Source organism: Pholcus phalangioides, unplaced genomic scaffold (assembly GCF_987345545.1).
Source record: "Pholcus phalangioides strain wild (caught in Gottingen) unplaced genomic scaffold, Ppha-v1.0 ptg000017l_1, whole genome shotgun sequence".
NCBI lineage: Eukaryota > Metazoa > Arthropoda > Arachnida > Araneae > Pholcidae > Pholcus > Pholcus phalangioides.
The window spans coordinates 18,090,944-18,099,207 of NW_028301610.1; the positions used below are offsets into that span (position 1 = coordinate 18,090,944).

The 8,264-nt window shown below is 33.8% G+C and overlaps 1 long non-coding RNA gene across 1 annotated transcript; it reads left to right on the plus strand.

Moving 5' to 3' along the window:
- The first annotated feature begins 2,850 nt into the window (after positions 1-2,850).
- On the plus strand, positions 2,851-7,795 carry LOC149072473 (uncharacterized). Its single transcript, XR_016194487.1, has 3 exons — positions 2,851-2,963; positions 6,604-6,722; positions 7,401-7,795. It is a non-coding gene; the product is annotated as an uncharacterized LOC149072473 (long non-coding RNA).
- The last annotated feature ends 469 nt before the right edge of the window (positions 7,796-8,264 follow it).

The following is an 8,264-nucleotide window of genomic DNA, read 5'->3' on the forward strand; positions in this document are numbered from 1 at the left end:
CTTTCAAGTATCCAAAAGCACGGGTCCTTGGAAAGATTTCAAGTGTGGGGTCGATGAGCTCGGACAAAAAAAGTATTTTTGCTATTATATACTGAATATTATTCTATAGAAAAAGTCCATAAAATATATGAAAAATGACGCGTTCTCATATGTTTACAAAATAACTAAACTAGCTAGCGATTATAAGAGTAAAAATGTTTCAAAGAGAGCACAGATGACAAAAATTTATGGCGAGAAAAAAATCCCTCGGGAAAAGTTTGTTTACAATCAGTTGTAAACATGAAATCGCTGCCACCATTGGCGGCGATTTCCCGGCATCCGATTGAACGGCATCCCGATTGGTTAGACATCCGTTACTCTCAAACCAAAAATTTTCTCCCCGTCTAACTACTATTTCATGTCACGTGATCTTAAGGACCGGTAGTTCACGGTTCCCAGTGGTTCCTCTCAACTACTAGTAGTTGAAGCAGCCCTTAGCTTCGGTCCTCCGACCGGTAGTTGCTGAGGACTAGTAGTTACTAAGGACTGCAGAGATAGTTCACCCCCAGTACTGGAAGAAGAAATTGAGGAGGAACTCTGGCCATAATATGATTTGGAAGAGATTGAGAGATATGAAAGTGATTGATCATTCTAAATTGGATACGATAAATAAAAATAGGGATGATTTGAAGGATAAACCAGAAGAAAGCTTTTTTTGGGAGTGTAAAATTACGTGGGAGAAAGAGATTTTAGATTTACTTTGTTGATGGCTCTGGACGCGTCAAGGGAAAGCTTCATTGGTGAATGATATTTTAGATGCCTTTAAACTAGAATATCATTTTGAACTGTGAATATCAGCAGATTCCCAATCCTTTAGTATCCATCTAATAAATTTTTCATCTTTTCTATCTGGGGCAAAAACATGGATAGTTTCTTTTCCCTCTTATTCGAGAGGGTGCATACAGTCTATCCCAGAGTTTTTTGTGTTGCAAGCTTTGATGCCTGAAAATGCCTCATTTTTTGCTCAATATGTTAAAAAATAAAAATACATGATTTAATGAAGATATTTTTTTAATTATTTCTTAATTGATGTTGGCATTTGAATATTGGCAAACCATTCAGTATTTACCTTCCTAAAAGCAAACATCCTTGGCAGAATGTTTTCTCAAAATGTAATTGAAATATGATGTATGTAAAATGAAATGTGTTGAAATGTGAATGTAAAAAAATGTTTTATTTTTTTTTATTTTAAGCCTCCTTATAAGAAGGAAAAGAAACCCCATATAAACCACAAAAAGTTTTGCTTTTGGTGAAAATCCGGGTTTGGATCTTATTGCGCAATGGTAATCGGATAAAAGTGTGATTTTCTAAGTTTTTCAAATTTTTAGTTGGCTATTCCTTTGAAAAAACTTCTGGTTGCCTCTGTGATCACACAGACCTGCAACACAAATATGTATACATTAAACTTCAAATGCTCGCATTGCTAGTTTGAAGGATAGATGCAGGGTCGCAACTAGGAGGGGGGAGGGACAGGCAAGTCTAGTGTCCTGGGCTGAACTACAGGGGGGCACCAAATTCACCCTTTATGACTGCTTCTACATTACATGGGTGTGCCAAAATGTGTGCTTGCCCCGTTTAAGACAGCATCTAGTTGCGGCACTAGATAGATGCACAAAACACGCCAAATGCTGGGCACACGCACACAAGCCCCCTGTCAAGTTTCTCCATCACAAATCTGACATAGCTCCCATATTCAGGTGTGAAAATATGTGCCAGTTAAATGGCGACAGATCAGAGTGGTGGACCATCAGGGAGGGAAAATAAAATCATTTTACCAGGAACACAAAAGGAATGAATAGTTAATCGGAAGATAAGTGTCTGAGAGGAGAGAGGGAATATAATTTGCTTTAAATTTAACCAGAAGATATTGAAAGTGCTAAGATTTTTTTTTAAAGAAATAAAAAATCACTCAGAAGGGAATTTATAGATTGATTTATTAGTAAATATATAAATGTGTGCTTCCTGTTAATTAAAGTGGATCCTGCTTATAATGTTTTTCAAAAAATTCATAAAAACTGTAAACAGGAAAACACTTTGAACGAGAAATCTTAATGAGGATTACTTATTGTTGGGACCACGGAAATAAGTTTTACTAAGTGAAAAAATGTTCTAAATGGGAGGAACGTTATAAGGAGGGATCAACTGTATATTTGTTTTAGATTTATTACATCTGCGGAATTCCATACATTAAATTCTCAGTGCTAATGAGCTTTTTTGCAAGTTTTTCCTACTAGTAGACAATGAAAGTAAATGAACCTTTGGATAGAACACATGTTTTTAGAAATGAATTATACTTGATTCACACATATCTTCTTTTACCCACAACATGACCCACCGCTTGGTCTCAAAGAAGAAATATAAGTAGATGATCAAAGACGGCATGCTGGAAGAAAATTCATAGATATCAGTGAATTATGGGGGGCATAATTTTTTTGAAGATACTTTTTTTTTTTTTAGGAGAACCCACTTTCACTCAAAAAGGACCCAGATTTTTCGAATAACCTGGGCCCTGAGGTAAATTAAAAGTACAGCGGCATCTCTGGTCATTATCATAACAGAATGTGTAATGGTGAGGTGGCCTTTTGTGCATTTGCACATATACTGTATTTAACACCTAGTATTTTGTATTAAAATGTTACATTTCAAAAATTTTATAGTACTACCTAAAAAGCAAATAATATGCAAGAGTTTTCTTTTCATTAAAAAATTCGAAAGAAATATGATTTTTGGCAGCAGTAGAAGAGAAAAAAGTTTTACCAAAAAACTCAAGTAATACTTATGTATTTTCTCTGTTCCAGTCTAGTAATGTTGAGGTGCAAGTGCCATAGTGGTAAGATGCTTGTCTACCACCATGAAGGCAACTATCAGGTTTGTGGGTTCAATCCCAGGGAACACCAACGAAAAGTTCTTTCTAGAGATGTGAGGTGAGAATATTCTCCTGGATGTAAAATTGGAGAATAATCAAGAATATTAATTTTTCTTTTAAATTTAAATTTTTTTACTAATTTTGTTTATATTGTGAAATATAAATCAGTTTTCATTGCCTGAAACATTTACAACAAAACTATTTTTGGTATAATCACTCCCAATGACAACTTTTAGTTCTAGAATATTCTCCAGGTCACGAGAGGTTTTAAAAGTTTGGTTATAAAGATTTCAGAAACCTTTCGATTAAAACCTTAAAAAATTATTTTAAAATTAAATAAATTTTCAGAAATAAGTTCACAACAAAAGAAATTAAATCAAAGTTGATACAGGAGCAATTATTATACACTCATTTTCATTCTAAGATGATACAGAGAACTGTTGTTTTTTCAATGCGCATACACTTAAATTCTGTATCACTCACATTTCTTAAGTTGTGCAATTCAGCCCTGTTGGTTTAATTTTTTTGCTTTCAAACTTTAATATTGTGGTCTACAAACTTTAATATACCCATCTTGACGGGAAGAGAGACAGGGACAGAGAATATTCTCTCAAAGGACTACTGTTAGAAGTTACTAGAGAATATTCTTATCAAAAATAATTATTATTCTCAAGTTATTCATCGAGATTATTTATTATAATACATGTTATTACATATATTCTTGATAATACTCTCTGGAAAGATTTCTGTAACTGAAGAATATTCTCATCGAGGAGAATATTCTCTGGAAGGACTATTATTAATAACTTCAGAATAATTCTTATTATTTTCTATAAGTATATTCCCCAGTAATTTATGAAAGTAGTCCTTCCAGCAGGGTTGGTAAAAAATCCAAAAAACCGAGTTTTTTTGGTTTAAACCAGGTTTTTTTGTTTTAAATAGTATTAACATTAAAAACAATAAAATTTCTGAAAAATCATTCAAACTTCTAATAATTAATTAAAATAAAATGTTTATTAATATAATTAACACTATTCCCATATTTAATTAATCAATAAATATTTCTTACATTTTAACAAAAACCAACTTTTGCAATTTAATTATTTTTTGCTTAACTCAATGGATTACTTCGTGTTTGAAAATTCTTTTAATGTTATTAATCATATAATATGAAGATGTTTTCTCCAGTTACTTCCAGTATGCTTAATTAGGAAGCTATTTTGCAAAAACTATAATAAAATTAAGGTGAATATAATGTATTTAATGAAGCATGAATAATGCAGATTAATTAACAATGATTTAGTTAGCAGAGAATATTCTCAAAAATATATTCTCCGAAAGATTATTCTCGAGAACTTTACATTTCTAGTTCTTTCCCTATCACATAATTTTATTTCAATAATCAGGGACAAATAAAATATATTATGGTCAAACCCCTGAGGCTACCACCGATAGATGGCCTTTCAACATACTCTCCTCAGAAGTCCCCTTTGCCCAAAGCAAGGACAGAAGTATAATGTAATGGAATTACCGTTTTTGCTTTCTACAGAAGTATAGCATGACTTTTTCTAAAGAAAGACTAACCCATTTAGCGATATGTCCCATTGATAACCCAATGACAATTTTTTTGGTTGGCAAGATTTGATTTGAGAGTAGTAATGTCACATTTTTGCAAGGGAGGAAAACCTACAATTTCACTTTTATCAATGAAAAATCCCTTTTATATTTTTGTACAAAATTTAGATCCGCACAAAAACTTCCCTAATTCACATTCTCTAAAGTTGGCAGCTATGACATTAAGAATGGCACTGGATGTACCGTCCCAAAAACAGAATTTTTTTCAACCACAAAAATCAATTTTTTCAAACGTTTGCAACTGCCATCTTTTATGTATAGAGTACACATAAAAAATGGTTTGTTTGTAAATGGAAATCAAGCAATGATATTTTCTTTTTTTCATAATATGATATAATAGGAAAAGCAAATCACAATCAAGAGCTTAATTCACATAAAGTTGTTTGAAAGACCACTCCACGTTGAACCTGAAATGAAAATGAAGTTGATTCACTTGAGTTTCATGGCCAGGACAGGTCTTGGACCATGTGGCACCCTGTGCAAAACTAGCAGTCATCACCCCCCTCAAGGCATGAATCCAGGGTGATGTGCTGGAGGGGACAATTTATTGTTTATTGCTAGTCACTACTGTCCTGTAAAAAATAATGTACAAATTCTCCTATATTATCGAGCTTTGGGGGCAGTCGTCCCTATTGCCTCCTCTGGTTTCACACCCACCTCTTCCAAGGGACGAAGAAGTTAATTTTTGCCATTTTTTTTCGTTTCAATAAACTAATTTCCTTTATGCAATCCGGTGTAGCTGCACCTCACCAAAACCTCCCTGATAGAGACTATGATGCTCCTAGGTAGCACTAGTAGGCATTGACCTTACACACCTGCTTCATTCTGGGCCAGGGTATCAAATTCTATTTTCTGAGGTTTGTTAGAATTTTCCAATCCACACACATACATTGCACTCAGGGGCAGTTCGAGATAATATCTCTACCCGTGCTGGATCTATTTTTGGTGCCCTTGACCTCCTTCCAATTAAAAAAAAAACAATTCTTTTATTTTAATCTCTTCGTTTTTATGCATTCAAAGGAAAAGCAATATTTTATGTTAAAACATGTCATTTCCACCCTTTTACCTTGAATTTGGCGCCCATCGGAATGAACAGAAATAATTGTTCCAATTTCCCCCCCCCCCCCCGCCCTTTCACCCCAGATTTGATGCTTCTTCAAAACGCACCCAGTGTGACTTAACTGCCTTTGGTTATACTATTAAGAAGATACACTATTGCTTGGAGATGAACCAGATATCTGGAGTACCGAAGTGCATGGAAGGCAGGGAAACACTGGGGGGGGGGGGGAGATGAACGGATGTTTCCTCCATTCTTTTTATTTTTCACAGAACAGCAAAAGAAAGCTGTTCAATGTCTCCTCCTGGAGTGGTAAACAAAAAGAAAATTGAAGTGTGTGTTTATTTTTATTGTGGCCAAAATCTGTATAATACTGTATCACTGTATGTATATAGGTACACTGCTCATAGATTCTTTTAATAAACAATCAACTGTATATAGTGATCTCAAGCTATCAATTTTTTTCTGTCTGTTATTTTTTAATGTATATTGTGTATGGTAATTTTTAAAAAATATCTTGCAGATTAATTTCTAGTAATATGTATATAAAACTTTTCAACTTTTTTCACGCCAATCTTAGACAATACCTTCTAGAGCGGGAAGCCTTCGCCCGCGATATTTTCGATGCTGTGACGTCACCACACTCCCGCCGGGGCTAACGAGAAAGATTTTCTTCTCGGCATTCTCCCCAGACAGACGCTGCTTGCCCAAGCAGGGAAGTCATTTCAACTTTTTCCGGGGGGGGGGGGGCAGCAAAGAACATGTACTAAAGGTACGCATATATATATATATATATATATTTGTATATATATACCATTTGTAGTGTATTTTCAAAAGCCAGAGGGGGGACAAGGGCCCCCCCTGCCCCCCCCCCAATGACGGGCCTGTTCCCAAGTAATTGCCATTAAAACATCAATTTGTAATGAACGCACGTGGTCGCCGATTGTTAATTTAGAGATATTTTTTTCAGAAATGTGCCTGACAAGTGCTGTGTTTCATATTGCAGAGGAAATTATCTGTCAGGACCAAAAGTATCTATTTTATTTTCCGAAATGTGAAGATATGAAGAGGAAGTGGTTGAATGCCATCCAAAGAAAGGACATCGTACCCAATGATCACAGTAGTGTAAGTAGTGTAAATGCTCATTTCGTAACAAATTATATTGTTTTATTCTTTGAGAAAAATTTAAAAAAAACAACGAAACGGAATGCAAAAAAAATGAACTCCGATATTAAGAATAGCGATGGGACAAATATTGATTCGGCGGAATAACCGAGTACCAAATATTCAGCTAATGTTTTTGTCAGATATCAAATATTCTGTGGCCGAATATTAATTTTCTTAAAATTCATCGCAATTGTAAATGAAATTAATGTTTTTAATTAAAAAATAAAATTATTGGTAATTTTAAATGATATTGAATTTTAAGTAAGGAATTTTTTTTATTTCAATAGAGAGAGATTGAAAAACTGGTCATTGGGAGATATTGCCATGACACTGACAGTAAAATTTGACAATATATAGAACGTTAACATTACTCACAAAATTATTTTTGATTTTAATTAATTACAATTTCATATCCAATCAAGGAAATGTAAATCATTATTTACTCCTAACTAGTAATGTACCATATAATTTATGAACTAGTATTTAACTAGCTATAATAGTAGTATATTATATATAATTTAGCAGCAGAGATTATTTGTCCCATCTCTTATGGAGAACAAGTAATGGTCAGACACTAAATTTATTTCATGTTATTACCAATATCCATCAGTCTGATTATGCTTATTTAATGTCTAGGTATGTGAACTCATTTTCTGCCCACGGATTTGGTAACAGAATCTTCGGCTTTTGGCGAAAACAGTAGTGACATTAACAGCTCCGTTGAAAATTAAGAGAAGAAAGAAGAATGCTGTGCCATGCATCTTCGAAGGGTATCTCTCAATTTCTATGACACTTCCTATTGAACGAAGGTTATCTCCAAACTCCAAAAAAAACACAGAGAATGAACGCTTAAAAAAGACCCTTGAGGAAAGTGTGACTGATGCAGCAACATATTCTCAACAGAGACAGATCAGCAGCATCTACAGCAATGTGTTAAAACATTTGGTCTTGGCAATTTTTATGAAGTGTCGAATCAAAGTGATGAATTTTGTGTTTATCATTTTTGGATATACAACCATACCCACAGATTTCGCATTCAGTGATTGTAAGTAATCTTGATGTTTCTGTTTATCTAAAAAGTATTGCGTTGAGAAAAATTTCAAAATTTACCCTCCCATATAAGTTGACAAATTTCAATGATTTAATTGATATATTAGACACACTTAAAAGTATGAATCCTATGTGAGGAAAATTCCTATAAATATATTTCTTCAATGATGCTCTGTCTTCTTTGAATACCGATGAAAATGAATTACTGATGAATTTTGTAGAGGAACAAATTAAGATTGGTCTTTGTGCAAAAAACAACTTGAAATACTCTAATGACATCATAGTATTTGCTACTCTGTTACATTCAATTTCGCCACATGCATACAAATTTATAAGATCTAGCAATAAAATGATACTCTGCCTCATCCATCAACTTTGAGGAAAATTAGTCACCGACTACCGAACTGAGGAGATGAGTCAAAATTTCTTGATGTACGTAAAAGCCAGAGC